Source organism: Phyllobates terribilis, unplaced genomic scaffold (genome assembly GCF_046119375.1).
Source record: "Phyllobates terribilis strain yellow unplaced genomic scaffold, ASM4611937v1 Scaffold_108__1_contigs__length_5656254, whole genome shotgun sequence".
NCBI lineage: Eukaryota > Metazoa > Chordata > Amphibia > Anura > Dendrobatidae > Phyllobates > Phyllobates terribilis.
Window position 1 is genome coordinate 23,030 of NW_027362868.1, and position 15,109 is coordinate 38,138.

At 45.2% G+C, this 15,109-nt stretch overlaps 12 non-coding genes across 12 annotated transcripts; all 12 read left to right on the forward strand.

Annotated features, from left to right (window-relative positions):
* The first annotated feature begins 268 nt into the window (after positions 1 to 268).
* Positions 269 to 459, forward strand: LOC141198992 (U2 spliceosomal RNA). The gene has a single exon (XR_012270757.1). It is a non-coding gene; the product is annotated as a U2 spliceosomal RNA (small nuclear RNA).
* Positions 460 to 1,579: 1,120 nt separating this feature from the next.
* On the forward strand, positions 1,580 to 1,770 carry LOC141200489 (U2 spliceosomal RNA). Its single transcript, XR_012272209.1, has one exon. It is a non-coding gene; the product is annotated as a U2 spliceosomal RNA (small nuclear RNA).
* A 1,123-nt stretch (positions 1,771 to 2,893) lies between these two features.
* Positions 2,894 to 3,084, forward strand: LOC141199003 (U2 spliceosomal RNA). Its single transcript, XR_012270768.1, has one exon. It is a non-coding gene; the product is annotated as a U2 spliceosomal RNA (small nuclear RNA).
* Positions 3,085 to 4,205: 1,121 nt separating this feature from the next.
* On the forward strand, positions 4,206 to 4,396 carry LOC141199014 (U2 spliceosomal RNA). The gene has a single exon (XR_012270779.1). It is a non-coding gene; the product is annotated as a U2 spliceosomal RNA (small nuclear RNA).
* Positions 4,397 to 5,516: 1,120 nt separating this feature from the next.
* LOC141199025 (U2 spliceosomal RNA) lies at positions 5,517 to 5,707 on the forward strand. Its single transcript, XR_012270790.1, has one exon. It is a non-coding gene; the product is annotated as a U2 spliceosomal RNA (small nuclear RNA).
* A 1,120-nt stretch (positions 5,708 to 6,827) lies between these two features.
* LOC141199036 (U2 spliceosomal RNA) lies at positions 6,828 to 7,018 on the forward strand. Its single transcript, XR_012270801.1, has one exon. It is a non-coding gene; the product is annotated as a U2 spliceosomal RNA (small nuclear RNA).
* Positions 7,019 to 8,140: 1,122 nt separating this feature from the next.
* On the forward strand, positions 8,141 to 8,331 carry LOC141199049 (U2 spliceosomal RNA). The gene has a single exon (XR_012270813.1). It is a non-coding gene; the product is annotated as a U2 spliceosomal RNA (small nuclear RNA).
* A 1,122-nt stretch (positions 8,332 to 9,453) lies between these two features.
* LOC141199060 (U2 spliceosomal RNA) lies at positions 9,454 to 9,644 on the forward strand. The gene has a single exon (XR_012270824.1). It is a non-coding gene; the product is annotated as a U2 spliceosomal RNA (small nuclear RNA).
* Positions 9,645 to 10,765: 1,121 nt separating this feature from the next.
* Positions 10,766 to 10,956, forward strand: LOC141199071 (U2 spliceosomal RNA). The gene has a single exon (XR_012270835.1). It is a non-coding gene; the product is annotated as a U2 spliceosomal RNA (small nuclear RNA).
* A 1,121-nt stretch (positions 10,957 to 12,077) lies between these two features.
* Positions 12,078 to 12,268, forward strand: LOC141199083 (U2 spliceosomal RNA). Its single transcript, XR_012270846.1, has one exon. It is a non-coding gene; the product is annotated as a U2 spliceosomal RNA (small nuclear RNA).
* Positions 12,269 to 13,392: 1,124 nt separating this feature from the next.
* Positions 13,393 to 13,583, forward strand: LOC141199094 (U2 spliceosomal RNA). The gene has a single exon (XR_012270857.1). It is a non-coding gene; the product is annotated as a U2 spliceosomal RNA (small nuclear RNA).
* A 1,123-nt stretch (positions 13,584 to 14,706) lies between these two features.
* On the forward strand, positions 14,707 to 14,897 carry LOC141199106 (U2 spliceosomal RNA). Its single transcript, XR_012270869.1, has one exon. It is a non-coding gene; the product is annotated as a U2 spliceosomal RNA (small nuclear RNA).
* The last annotated feature ends 212 nt before the right edge of the window (positions 14,898 to 15,109 follow it).

A 15,109-nucleotide genomic window follows, 5' to 3' on the forward strand; every position in this document is an offset into this window, starting at 1 on the left:
CCCCCCCCGCCTTAATTGGTTCTCCTCCCTTCCAACGGTGTTGAGGCGGGTGGGAACAGCCGGGGGTTGAGGGTACTGTGCTAAAAGAGGTGGAGTTATGCAGATCTAAAACGCGTGGATTGCAGCAGCAGCAAGCCGAAAAGTGCAGGCATGTGAGGGATCTAGAGGTTGACAGCATGTCTTCTTAACGGGAGTCCAGGTGGCCATCTCCACAAATGGACTTTTCAGAATCCTTGGGTGGCACCGTAGTCGGAAACCAATTCTGGTTATCGCTTCTCGGCCTTTTGGCTAAGATCAAGTGTAGTATCTGTTCTTATCAGTTTAATATCTGATACGTCCCCTATCTGGGGACCATATATTAAATGGATTTTTAGAACAGGGAGATGGAAAAAGAGCTTGCTCTGTCCACTCCACGCATTGACCTGGTATTGCAGTATCTCCAGGACCGGTGCACCCCTTCTTTAATGCAGTTTCTAAAATCAGAAAGAATTGAATTCAATGCTTTTTGTTCATTTTGCTTGTTTGTCGGATTTTGGGATGGACTCTTTGGCTTTGCTTTTCTTCTCCTCATTGGATTTTTCATGTTAAAAGTTGCAGAAGCCAGATGACAAGCTCATTTTGGTTCAACTTCAGCAACTGTGCATTGCATTGCCATGTAATGTAATGTAATGCAATGCTATCTATCTAGCTCTCCCTCTATACTTCCTTTTGGATAAACAGACATATTAGGCAAGCATTTTGGAGCTTTCACCTAAATAACTACAGGTGGTGAGATAAGCTGCACAATATAATTGACCTTTCAGTATATTGTTGCACACACACCATCTATTTAGCAAATGCCCTTGTTATCAACAGCAGCCTTTTAAACTCACCTGAGCTAACAGGTATGTGAGCTGGTTACTCTGCTGCGCTTAAAATTTCTTTTTTGGTTTGCTACAATGCCTTTTCTGAAACGTTGTCTCCCTCTGCTGGAACACTGACTTCTTTCATTTAATGCCTGCAGACTATAAAAGAGAAACCAACCCAAAAAGTTTGGTTGATTAGTCTATGGCATTTTTTAAACTGTTGCTTATGGCGGTCTCTGTGAGCTTCTCAGTGACATTCAGCCATCCAGGTATCCCGCCTGCAGTAGACGGAATGTGGCAATGGAACGCTGGCTGCGCGTGTCATAATAGGCTCTGAGCCTTTATATACCTGCGCACAGCAGCAGCCACCTTCAGTCTGCTGCTGGACAGCCAGCAGCAGCAGCAGGAGAGGTAATTAATCAGCAACCCTCCTGCTAAGGGTAGACAGCTGCTCGTTCCACCCCCCCCCCCCCGGCCTTAATTGGTTCTCCTCCCTTCCAACGGTGTTGAGGCGGGTGGGAACAGCCGGGGGTTGAGGGTACTGTGCTAAAAGAGGTGGAGTTATGCAGATCTAAAACGCGTGGATTGCAGCAGCAGCAAGCCGAAAAGTGCAGGCATGTGAGGGATCTAGAGGTTGACAGCATGTCTTCTTAACGGGAGTCCAGGTGGCCATCTCCACAAATGGACTTTTCAGAATCCTTGGGTGGCACCGTAGTCGGAAACCAATTCTGGTTATCGCTTCTCGGCCTTTTGGCTAAGATCAAGTGTAGTATCTGTTCTTATCAGTTTAATATCTGATACGTCCCCTATCTGGGGACCATATATTAAATGGATTTTTAGAACAGGGAGATGGAAAACGAGCTTGCTCTGTCCACTCCACGCATTGACCTGGTATTGCAGTATCTCCAGGACCGGTGCACCCCTTCTTTAATGCAGTTTCTAAAATCAGAAAGAATTGAGTTCAATGCTTTTTGTTCATTTTGCTTGTTTGTCGGATTTTGGGATGGACTCTTTGGCTTTGCTTTTCTTCTCCTCATTGGATTTTTCATGTTAAAAGTTGCAGAAGCCAGATGACAAGCTCATTTTGGTTCAACTTCAGCAACTGTGCATTGCATTGCCATGTAATGTAATGTAATGCAATGCTATCTATCTAGCTCTCCCTCTATACTTCCTTTTGGATAAACAGACATATTAGGCAAGCATTTTGGAGCTTTCACCTAAATAACTACAGGTGGTGAGATAAGCTGCACAATATAATTGACCTTTCAGTATATTGTTGCACACACACCATCTATTTAGCAAATGCCCTTGTTATCAACAGCAGCCTTTTAAACTCACCTGAGCTAACAGGTATGTGAGCTGGTTACTCTGCTGCGCTTAAAATTTCTTTTTTGGTTTGCTACAATGCCTTTTCTGAAACGTTGTCTCCCTCTGCTGGAACACTGACTTCTTTCATTTAATGCCTGCAGACTATAAAAGAGAAACCAACCCAAAAAGTTTGGTTGATTAGTCTGTGGCATTCTTTTAAACTGTTGCTTATGGCGGTCTCTGTGAGCTTCTCAGTGACATTCAGCCATCCAGGTATCCCGCCTGCAGTAGACGGAATGTGGCAATGGAACGCTGGCTGCGCGTGTCATAATAGGCTCTGAGCCTTTATATACCTGCGCACAGCAGCAGCCACCTTCAGTCTGCTGCTGGACAGCCAGCAGCAGCAGCAGCAGGAGAGGTAATTAATCAGCAACCCTCCTGCTAAGGGTAGACAGCTGCTCGTTCCACCCCCCCCCCCCCGCCTTAATTGGTTCTCCTCCCTTCCAACGGTGTTGAGGCGGGTGGGAACAGCCGGGGGTTGAGGGTACTGTGCTAAAAGAGGTGGAGTTATGCAGATCTAAAACGCGTGGATTGCAGCAGCAGCAAGCTGAAAAGTGCAGGCATGTGAGGGATCTAGAGGTTGACAGCATGTCTTCTTAACGGGAGTCCAGGTGGCCATCTCCACAAATGGACTTTTCAGAATCCTTGGGTGGCACCGTAGTCGGAAACCAATTCTGGTTATCGCTTCTCGGCCTTTTGGCTAAGATCAAGTGTAGTATCTGTTCTTATCAGTTTAATATCTGATACGTCCCCTATCTGGGGACCATATATTAAATGGATTTTTAGAACAGGGAGATGGAAAAAGAGCTTGCTCTGTCCACTCCACGCATTGACCTGGTATTGCAGTATCTCCAGGACCGGTGCACCCCTTCTTTAATGCAGTTTCTAAAATCAGAAAGAATTGAATTCAATGCTTTTTGTTCATTTTGCTTGTTTGTCGGATTTTGGGATGGACTCTTTGGCTTTGCTTTTCTTCTCCTCATTGGATTTTTCATGTTAAAAGTTGCAGAAGCCAGATGACAAGCTCATTTTGGTTCAACTTCAGCAACTGTGCATTGCATTGCCATGTAATGTAATGTAATGCAATGCTATCTATCTAGCTCTCCCTCTATACTTCCTTTTGGATAAACAGACATATTAGGCAAGCATTTTGGAGCTTTCACCTAAATAACTACAGGTGGTGAGATAAGCTGCACAATATAATTGACCTTTCAGTATATTGTTGCACACACACCATCTATTTAGCAAATGCCCTTGTTATCAACAGCAGCCTTTTAAACTCACCTGAGCTAACAGGTATGTGAGCTGGTTACTCTGCTGCGCTTAAAATTTCTTTTTTGGTTTGCTACAATGCCTTTCTGAAACGTTGTCTCCCTCTGCTGGAACACTGACTTCTTTCATTTAATGCCTGCAGACTATAAAAGAGAAACCAACCCAAAAAGTTTGGTTGATTAGTCTGTGGCATTCTTTTAAACTGTTGCTTATGGCGGTCTCTGTGAGCTTCTCAGTGACATTCAGCCATCCAGGTATCCCGCCTGCAGTAGATGGAATGTGGCAATGGAACGCTGGCTGCGCGTGTCATAATAGGCTCTGAGCCTTTATATACCTGCGCACAGCAGCAGCCACCTTCAGTCTGCTGCTGGACAGCCAGCAGCAGCAGCAGCAGGAGAGGTAATTAATCAGCAACCCTCCTGCTAAGGGTAGACAGCTGCTCGTTCCACCCCCCCCCCCCGCCTTAATTGGTTCTCCTCCCTTCCAACGGTGTTGAGGCGGGTGGGAACAGCCGGGGGTTGAGGGTACTGTGCTAAAAGAGGTGGAGTTATGCAGATCTAAAACGCGTGGATTGCAGCAGCAGCAAGCCGAAAAGTGCAGGCATGTGAGGGATCTAGAGGTTGACAGCATGTCTTCTTAACGGGAGTCCAGGTGGCCATCTCCACAAATGGACTTTTCAGAATCCTTGGGTGGCACCGTAGTCGGAAACCAATTCTGGTTATCGCTTCTCGGCCTTTTGGCTAAGATCAAGTGTAGTATCTGTTCTTATCAGTTTAATATCTGATACGTCCCCTATCTGGGGACCATATATTAAATGGATTTTTAGAACAGGGAGATGGAAAAAGAGCTTGCTCTGTCCACTCCACGCATTGACCTGGTATTGCAGTATCTCCAGGACCGGTGCACCCCTTCTTTAATGCAGTTTCTAAAATCAGAAAGAATTGAATTCAATGCTTTTTGTTCATTTTGCTTGTTTGTCGGATTTTGGGATGGACTCTTTGGCTTTGCTTTTCTTCTCCTCATTGGATTTTTCATGTTAAAAGTTGCAGAAGCCAGATGACAAGCTCATTTTGGTTCAACTTCAGCAACTGTGCATTGCATTGCCATGTAATGTAATGTAATGCAATGCTATCTATCTAGCTCTCCCTCTATACTTCCTTTTGGATAAACAGACATATTAGGCAAGCATTTTGGAGCTTTCACCTAAATAACTACAGGTGGTGAGATAAGCTGCACAATATAATTGACCTTTCAGTATATTGTTGCACACACACCATCTATTTAGCAAATGCCCTTGTTATCAACAGCAGCCTTTTAAACTCACCTGAGCTAACAGGTATGTGAGCTGGTTACTCTGCTGCGCTTAAAATTTCTTTTTTGGTTTGCTACAATGCCTTTTCTGAAACGTTGTCTCCCTCTGCTGGAACACTGACTTCTTTCATTTAATGCCTGCAGACTATAAAAGAGAAACCAACCCAAAAAGTTTGGTTGATTAGTCTATGGCATTCTTTTAAACTGTTGCTTATGGCGGTCTCTGTGAGCTTCTCAGTGACATTCAGCCATCCAGGTATCCCGCCTGCAGTAGACGGAATGTGGCAATGGAACGCTGGCTGCGCGTGTCATAATAGGCTCTGAGCCTTTATATACCTGCGCACAGCAGCAGCCACCTTCAGTCTGCTGCTGGACAGCCAGCAGCAGCAGCAGCAGGAGAGGTAATTAATCAGCAACCCTCCTGCTAAGGGTAGACAGCTGCTCGTTCCACCCCCCCCCCGCCTTAATTGGTTCTCCTCCCTTCCAACGGTGTTGAGGCGGGTGGGAACAGCCGGGGGTTGAGGGTACTGTGCTAAAAGAGGTGGAGTTATGCAGATCTAAAACGCGTGGATTGCAGCAGCAGCAAGCCGAAAAGTGCAGGCATGTGAGGGATCTAGAGGTTGACAGCATGTCTTCTTAACGGGAGTCCAGGTGGCCATCTCCACAAATGGACTTTTCAGAATCCTTGGGTGGCACCGTAGTCGGAAACCAATTCTGGTTATCGCTTCTCGGCCTTTTGGCTAAGATCAAGTGTAGTATCTGTTCTTATCAGTTTAATATCTGATACGTCCCCTATCTGGGGACCATATATTAAATGGATTTTTAGAACAGGGAGATGGAAAAAGAGCTTGCTCTGTCCACTCCACGCATTGACCTGGTATTGCAGTATCTCCAGGACCGGTGCACCCCTTCTTTAATGCAGTTTCTAAAATCAGAAAGAATTGAATTCAATGCTTTTTGTTCATTTTGCTTGTTTGTCGGATTTTGGGATGGACTCTTTGGCTTTGCTTTTCTTCTCCTCATTGGATTTTTCATGTTAAAAGTTGCAGAAGCCAGATGACAAGCTCATTTTGGTTCAACTTCAGCAACTGTGCATTGCATTGCCATGTAATGTAATGTAATGCAATGCTATCTATCTAGCTCTCCCTCTATACTTCCTTTTGGATAAACAGACATATTAGGCAAGCATTTTGGAGCTTTCACCTAAATAACTACAGGTGGTGAGATAAGCTGCACAATATAATTGACCTTTCAGTATATTGTTGCACACACACCATCTATTTAGCAAATGCCCTTGTTATCAACAGCAGCCTTTTAAACTCACCTGAGCTAACAGGTATGTGAGCTGGTTACTCTGCTGCGCTTAAAATTTCTTTTTTGGTTTGCTACAATGCCTTTTCTGAAACGTTGTCTCCCTCTGCTGGAACACTGACTTCTTTCATTTAATGCCTGCAGACTATAAAAGAGAAACCAACCCAAAATGTTTGGTTGATTAGTCTGTGGCATTCTTTTAAACTGTTGCTTATGGCGGTCTCTGTGAGCTTCTCAGTGACATTCAGCCATCCAGGTATCCCGCCTGCAGTAGACGGAATGTGGCAATGGAACGCTGGCTGCGCGTGTCATAATAGGCTCTGAGCCTTTATATACCTGCGCACAGCAGCAGCCACCTTCAGTCTGCTGCTGGACAGCCAGCAGCAGCAGCAGGAGAGGTAATTAATCAGCAACCCTCCTGCTAAGGGTAGACAGCTGCTCGTTCCACCCCCCCCCCCCCGCCTTAATTGGTTCTCCTCCCTTCCAACGGTGTTGAGGCGGGTGGGAACAGCCGGGGGTTGAGGGTACTGTGCTAAAAGAGGTGGAGTTATGCAGATCTAAAACGCGTGGATTGCAGCAGCAGCAAGCCGAAAAGTGCAGGCATGTGAGGGATCTAGAGGTTGACAGCATGTCTTCTTAACGGGAGTCCAGGTGGCCATCTCCACAAATGGACTTTTCAGAATCCTTGGGTGGCACCGTAGTCGGAAACCAATTCTGGTTATCGCTTCTCGGCCTTTTGGCTAAGATCAAGTGTAGTATCTGTTCTTATCAGTTTAATATCTGATACGTCCCCTATCTGGGGACCATATATTAAATGGATTTTTAGAACAGGGAGATGGAAAAAGAGCTTGCTCTGTCCACTCCACGCATTGACCTGGTATTGCAGTATCTCCAGGACCGGTGCACCCCTTCTTTAATGCAGTTTCTAAAATCAGAAAGAATTGAGTTCAATGCTTTTTGTTCATTTTGCTTGTTTGTCGGATTTTGGGATGGACTCTTTGGCTTTGCTTTTCTTCTCCTCATTGGATTTTTCATGTTAAAAGTTGCAGAAGCCAGATGACAAGCTCATTTTGGTTCAACTTCAGCAACTGTGCATTGCATTGCCATGTAATGTAATGTAATGCAATGCTATCTATCTAGCTCTCCCTCTATACTTCCTTTTGGATAAACAGACATATTAGGCAAGCATTTTGGAGCTTTCACCTAAATAACTACAGGTGGTGAGATAAGCTGCACAATATAATTGACCTTTCAGTATATTGTTGCACACACACCATCTATTTAGCAAATGCCCTTGTTATCAACAGCAGCCTTTTAAACTCACCTGAGCTAACAGGTATGTGAGCTGGTTACTCTGCTGCGCTTAAAATTTCTTTTTTGGTTTGCTACAATGCCTTTTCTGAAACGTTGTCTCCCTCTGCTGGAACACTGACTTCTTTCATTTAATGCCTGCAGACTATAAAAGAGAAACCAACCCAAAAAGTTTGGTTGATTAGTCTGTGGCATTCTTTTAAACTGTTGCTTATGGCGGTCTCTGTGAGCTTCTCAGTGACATTCAGCCATCCAGGTATCCCGCCTGCAGTAGACGGAATGTGGCAATGGAACGCTGGCTGCGCGTGTCATAATAGGCTCTGAGCCTTTATATACCTGCGCACAGCAGCAGCCACCTTCAGTCTGCTGCTGGACAGCCAGCAGCAGCAGCAGCAGGAGAGGTAATTAATCAGCAACCCTCCTGCTAAGGGTAGACAGCTGCTCGTTCCACCCCCCCCCCCCGCCTTAATTGGTTCTCCTCCCTTCCAACGGTGTTGAGGCGGGTGGGAACAGCCGGGGGTTGAGGGTACTGTGCTAAAAGAGGTGGAGTTATGCAGATCTAAAACGCGTGGATTGCAGCAGCAGCAAGCCGAAAAGTGCAGGCATGTGAGGGATCTAGAGGTTGACAGCATGTCTTCTTAACGGGAGTCCAGGTGGCCATCTCCACAAATGGACTTTTCAGAATCCTTGGGTGGCACCGTAGTCGGAAACCAATTCTGGTTATCGCTTCTCGGCCTTTTGGCTAAGATCAAGTGTAGTATCTGTTCTTATCAGTTTAATATCTGATACGTCCCCTATCTGGGGACCATATATTAAATGGATTTTTAGAACAGGGAGATGGAAAAAGAGCTTGCTCTGTCCACTCCACGCATTGACCTGGTATTGCAGTATCTCCAGGACCGGTGCACCCCTTCTTTAATGCAGTTTCTAAAATCAGAAAGAATTGAATTCAATGCTTTTTGTTCATTTTGCTTGTTTGTCGGATTTTGGGATGGACTCTTTGGCTTTGCTTTTCTTCTCCTCATTGGATTTTTCATGTTAAAAGTTGCAGAAGCCAGATGACAAGCTCATTTTGGTTCAACTTCAGCAACTGTGCATTGCATTGCCATGTAATGTAATGTAATGCAATGCTATCTATCTAGCTCTCCCTCTATACTTCCTTTTGGATAAACAGACATATTAGGCAAGCATTTTGGAGCTTTCACCTAAATAACTACAGGTGGTGAGATAAGCTGCACAATATAATTGACCTTTCAGTATATTGTTGCACACACACCATCTATTTAGCAAATGCCCTTGTTATCAACAGCAGCCTTTTAAACTCACCTGAGCTAACAGGTATGTGAGCTGGTTACTCTGCTGCACTTAAAATTTCTTTTTTGGTTTGCTACAATGCCTTTTCTGAAACGTTGTCTCCCTCTGCTGGAACACTGACTTCTTTCATTTAATGCCTGCAGACTATAAAAGAGAAACCAACCCAAAAAGTTTGGTTGATTAGTCTGTGGCATTCTTTTAAACTGTTGCTTATGGCGGTCTCTGTGAGCTTCTCAGTGACATTCAGCCATCCAGGTATCCCGCCTGCAGTAGACGGAATGTGGCAATGGAACGCTGGCTGCGCGTGTCATAATAGGCTCTGAGCCTTTATATACCTGCGCACAGCAGCAGCCACCTTCAGTCTGCTGCTGGACAGCCAGCAGCAGCAGCAGCAGGAGAGGTAATTAATCAGCAACCCTCCTGCTAAGGGTAGACAGCTGCTCGTTCCACCCCCCCCCCCCGCCTTAATTGGTTCTCCTCCCTTCCAACGGTGTTGAGGCGGGTGGGAACAGCCGGGGGTTGAGGGTACTGTGCTAAAAGAGGTGGAGTTATGCAGATCTAAAACGCGTGGATTGCAGCAGCAGCAAGCCGAAAAGTGCAGGCATGTGAGGGATCTAGAGGTTGACAGCATGTCTTCTTAACGGGAGTCCAGGTGGCCATCTCCACAAATGGACTTTTCAGAATCCTTGGGTGGCACCGTAGTCGGAAACCAATTCTGGTTATCGCTTCTCGGCCTTTTGGCTAAGATCAAGTGTAGTATCTGTTCTTATCAGTTTAATATCTGATACGTCCCCTATCTGGGGACCATATATTAAATGGATTTTTAGAACAGGGAGATGGAAAAAGAGCTTGCTCTGTCCACTCCACGCATTGACCTGGTATTGCAGTATCTCCAGGACCGGTGCACCCCTTCTTTAATGCAGTTTCTAAAATCAGAAAGAATTGAATTCAATGCTTTTTGTTCATTTTGCTTGTTTGTCGGATTTTGGGATGGACTCTTTGGCTTTGCTTTTCTTCTCCTCATTGGATTTTTCATGTTAAAAGTTGCAGAAGCCAGATGACAAGCTCATTTTGGTTCAACTTCAGCAACTGTGCATTGCATTGCCATGTAATGTAATGTAATGCAATGCTATCTATCTAGCTCTCCCTCTATACTTCCTTTTGGATAAACAGACATATTAGGCAAGCATTTTGGAGCTTTCACCTAAATAACTACAGGTGGTGAGATAAGCTGCACAATATAATTGACCTTTCAGTATATTGTTGCACACACACCATCTATTTAGCAAATGCCCTTGTTATCAACAGCAGCCTTTTAAACTCACCTGAGCTAACAGGTATGTGAGCTGGTTACTCTGCTGCGCTTAAAATTTCTTTTTTGGTTTGCTACAATGCCTTTTCTGAAACGTTGTCTCCCTCTGCTGGAACACTGACTTCTTTCATTTAATGCCTGCAGACTATAAAAGAGAAACCAACCCAAAAAGTTTGGTTGATTAGTCTGTGGCATTCTTTTAAACTGTTGCTTATGGCGGTCTCTGTGAGCTTCTCAGTGACATTCAGCCATCCAGGTATCCCGCCTGCAGTAGATGGAATGTGGCAATGGAACGCTGGCTGCGCGTGTCATAATAGGCTCTGAGCCTTTATATACCTGCGCACAGCAGCAGCCACCTTCAGTCTGCTGCTGGACAGCCAGCAGCAGCAGCAGCAGGAGAGGTAATTAATCAGCAACCCTCCTGCTAAGGGTAGACAGCTGCTCGTTCCACCCCCCCCCCCGCCTTAATTGGTTCTCCTCCCTTCCAACGGTGTTGAGGCGGGTGGGAACAGCCGGGGGTTGAGGGTACTGTGCTAAAAGAGGTGGAGTTATGCAGATCTAAAACGCGTGGATTGCAGCAGCAGCAAGCCGAAAAGTGCAGGCATGTGAGGGATCTAGAGGTTGACAGCATGTCTTCTTAACGGGAGTCCAGGTGGCCATCTCCACAAATGGACTTTTCAGAATCCTTGGGTGGCACCGTAGTCGGAAACCAATTCTGGTTATCGCTTCTCGGCCTTTTGGCTAAGATCAAGTGTAGTATCTGTTCTTATCAGTTTAATATCTGATACGTCCCCTATCTGGGGACCATATATTAAATGGATTTTTAGAACAGGGAGATGGAAAAAGAGCTTGCTCTGTCCACTCCACGCATTGACCTGGTATTGCAGTATCTCCAGGACCGGTGCACCCCTTCTTTAATGCAGTTTCTAAAATCAGAAAGAATTGAATTCAATGCTTTTTGTTCATTTTGCTTGTTTGTCGGATTTTGGGATGGACTCTTTGGCTTTGCTTTTCTTCTCCTCATTGGATTTTTCATGTTAAAAGTTGCAGAAGCCAGATGACAAGCTCATTTTGGTTCAACTTCAGCAACTGTGCATTGCATTGCCATGTAATGTAATGTAATGCAATGCTATCTATCTAGCTCTCCCTCTATACTTCCTTTTGGATAAACAGACATATTAGGCAAGCATTTTGGAGCTTTCACCTAAATAACTACAGGTGGTGAGATAAGCTGCACAATATAATTGACCTTTCAGTATATTGTTGCACACACACCATCTATTTAGCAAATGCCCTTGTTATCAACAGCAGCCTTTTAAACTCACCTGAGCTAACAGGTATGTGAGCTGGTTACTCTGCTGCGCTTAAAATTTCTTTTTTGGTTTGCTACAATGCCTTTTCTGAAACGTTGTCTCCCTCTGCTGGAACACTGACTTCTTTCATTTAATGCCTGCAGACTATAAAAGAGAAACCAACCCAAAAAGTTTGGTTGATTAGTCTGTGGCATTCTTTTAAACTGTTGCTTATGGCGGTCTCTGTGAGCTTCTCAGTGACATTCAGCCATCCAGGTATCCCGCCTGCAGTAGACGGAATGTGGCAATGGAACGCTGGCTGCGCGTGTCATAATAGGCTCTGAGCCTTTATATACCTGCGCACAGCAGCAGCCACCTTCAGTCTGCTGCTGGACAGCCAGCAGCAGCAGCAGCAGGAGAGGTAATTAATCAGCAACCCTCCTGCTAAGGGTAGACAGCTGCTCGTTCCACCCCCCCCCCCGCCTTAATTGGTTCTCCTCCCTTCCAACGGTGTTGAGGCGGGTGGGAACAGCCGGGGGTTGAGGGTACTGTGCTAAAAGAGGTGGAGTTATGCAGATCTAAAACGCGTGGATTGCAGCAGCAGCAAGCCGAAAAGTGCAGGCATGTGAGGGATCTAGAGGTTGACAGCATGTCTTCTTAACGGGAGTCCAGGTGGCCATCTCCACAAATGGACTTTTCAGAATCCTTGGGTGGCACCGTAGTCGGAAACCAATTCTGGTTATCGCTTCTCGGCCTTTTGGCTAAGATCAAGTGTAGTATCTGTTCTTATCAGTTTAATATCTGATACGTCCCCTATCTGGGGACCATATATTAAATGGATTTTTAGAACAGGGAGATGGAAAAAGAGCTTGCTCTGTCCACTCCACGCATTGACCTGGTATTGCAGTATCTCCAGGACCGGTGCACCCCTTCTTTAATGCAGTTTCTAAAATCAGAAAGAATTGAATTCAATGCTTTTTGTTCATTTTGCTTGTTTGTCGGATTTTGGGATGGACTCTTTGGCTTTGCTTTTCTTCTCCTCATTGGATTTTTCATGTTAAAAGTTGCAGAAGCCAGATGACAAGCTCATTTTGGTTCAACTTCAGCAACTGTGCATTGCATTGCCATGTAATGTAATGTAATGCAATGCTATCTATCTAGCTCTCCCTCTATACTTCCTTTTGGATAAACAGACATATTAGGCAAGCATTTTGGAGCGTCCACCTAAATAACTACAGGTGGTGAGATAAGCTGCACAATATAATTGACCTTTCAGTATATTGTTGCACACACACCATCTATTTAGCAAATGCCCTTGTTATCAACAGCAGCCTTTTAAACTCACCTGAGCTAACAGGTATGTGAGCTGGTTACTCTGCTGCGCTTAAAATTTCTTTTTTGGTTTGCTACAATGCCTTTTCTGAAACGTTGTCTCCCTCTGCTGGAACACTGACTTCTTTCATTTAATGCCTGCAGACTATAAAAGAGAAACCAACCCAAAAAGTTTGGTTGATTAGTCTGTGGCATTCTTTTAAACTGTTGCTTATGGCGGTCTCTGTGAGCTTCTCAGTGACATTCAGCCATCCAGGTATCCCGCCTGCAGTAGACGGAATGTGGCAATGGAACGCTGGCTGCGCGTGTCATAATAGGCTCTGAGCCTTTATATACCTGCGCACAGCAGCAGCCACCTTCAGTCTGCTGCTGGACAGCCAGCAGCAGCAGCAGCAGGAGAGGTAATTAATCAGCAACCCTCCTGCTAAGGGTAGACAGCTGCTCGTTCCACCCCCCCCCCCCCCGCCTTAATTGGTTCTCCTCCCTTCCAACGGTGTTGAGGCGGGTGGGAACAGCCGGGGGTTGAGGGTACTGTGCTAAAAGAGGTGGAGTTATGCAGATCTAAAACGCGTGGATTGCAGCAGCAGCAAGCCGAAAAGTGCAGGCATGTGAGGGATCTAGAGGTTGACAGCATGTCTTCTTAACGGGAGTCCAGGTGGCCATCTCCACAAATGGACTTTTCAGAATCCTTGGGTGGCACCGTAGTCGGAAACCAATTCTGGTTATCGCTTCTCGGCCTTTTGGCTAAGATCAAGTGTAGTATCTGTTCTTATCAGTTTAATATCTGATACGTCCCCTATCTGGGGACCATATATTAAATGGATTTTTAGAACAGGGAGATGGAAAAAGAGCTTGCTCTGTCCACTCCACGCATTGACCTGGTATTGCAGTATCTCCAGGACCGGTGCACCCCTTCTTTAATGCAGTTTCTAAAATCAGAAAGAATTGAATTCAATGCTTTTTGTTCATTTTGCTTGTTTGTCGGATTTTGGGATGGACTCTTTGGCTTTGCTTTTCTTCTCCTCATTGGATTTTTCATGTTAAAAGTTGCAGAAGCCAGATGACAAGCTCATTTTGGTTCAACTTCAGCAACTGTGCATTGCATTGCCATGTAATGTAATGTAATGCAATGCTATCTATCTAGCTCTCCCTCTATACTTCCTTTTGGATAAACAGACATATTAGGCAAGCATTTTGGAGCTTTCACCTAAATAACTACAGGTGGTGAGATAAGCTGCACAATATAATTGACCTTTCAGTATATTGTTGCACACACACCATCTATTTAGCAAATGCCCTTGTTATCAACAGCAGCCTTTTAAACTCACCTGAGCTAACAGGTATGTGAGCTGGTTACTCTGCTGCGCTTAAAATTTCTTTTTTGGTTTGCTACAATGCCTTTTCTGAAACGTTGTCTCCCTCTGCTGGAACACTGACTTCTTTCATTTAATGCCTGCAGACTATAAAAGAGAAACCAACCCAAAAAGTTTGGTTGATTAGTCTGTGGCATTCTTTTAAACTGTTGCTTATGGCGGTCTCTGTGAGCTTCTCAGTGACATTCAGCCATCCAGGTATCCCGCCTGCAGTAGACGGAATGTGGCAATGGAACGCTGGCTGCGCGTGTCATAATAGGCTCTGAGCATTTATATACCTGCGCACAGCAGCAGCCACCTTCAGTCTGCTGCTGGACAGCCAGCAGCAGCAGCAGCAGGAGAGGTAATTAATCAGCAACCCTCCTGCTAAGGGTAGACAGCTGCTCGTTCCACCCCCCCCCCCCCGCCTTAATTGGTTCTCCTCCCTTCCAACGGTGTTGAGGCGGGTGGGAACAGCCGGGGGTTGAGGGTACTGTGCTAAAAGAGGTGGAGTTATGCAGATCTAAAACGCGTGGATTGCAGCAGCAGCAAGCCGAAAAGTGCAGGCATGTGAGGGATCTAGAGGTTGACAGCATGTCTTCTTAACGGGAGTCCAGGTGGCCATCTCCACAAATGGACTTTTCAGAATCCTTGGGTGGCACCGTAGTCGGAAACCAATTCTGGTTATCGCTTCTCGGCCTTTTGGCTAAGATCAAGTGTAGTATCTGTTCTTATCAGTTTAATATCTGATACGTCCCCTATCTGGGGACCATATATTAAATGGATTTTTAGAACAGGGAGATGGAAAAAGAGCTTGCTCTGTCCACTCCACGCATTGACCTGGTATTGCAGTATCTCCAGGACCGGTGCACCCCTTCTTTAATGCAGTTTCTAAAATCAGAAAGAATTGAATTCAATGCTTTTTGTTCATTTTGCTTGTTTGTCGGATTTTGGGATGGACTCTTTGGCTTTGCTTTTCTTCTCCTCATTGGATTTTTCATGTTAAAAGTTGCAGAAGCCAGATGACAAGCTCATTTTGGTTCAACTTCAGCAACTGTGCATTGCATTGCCATGTAATGTAATGTAATG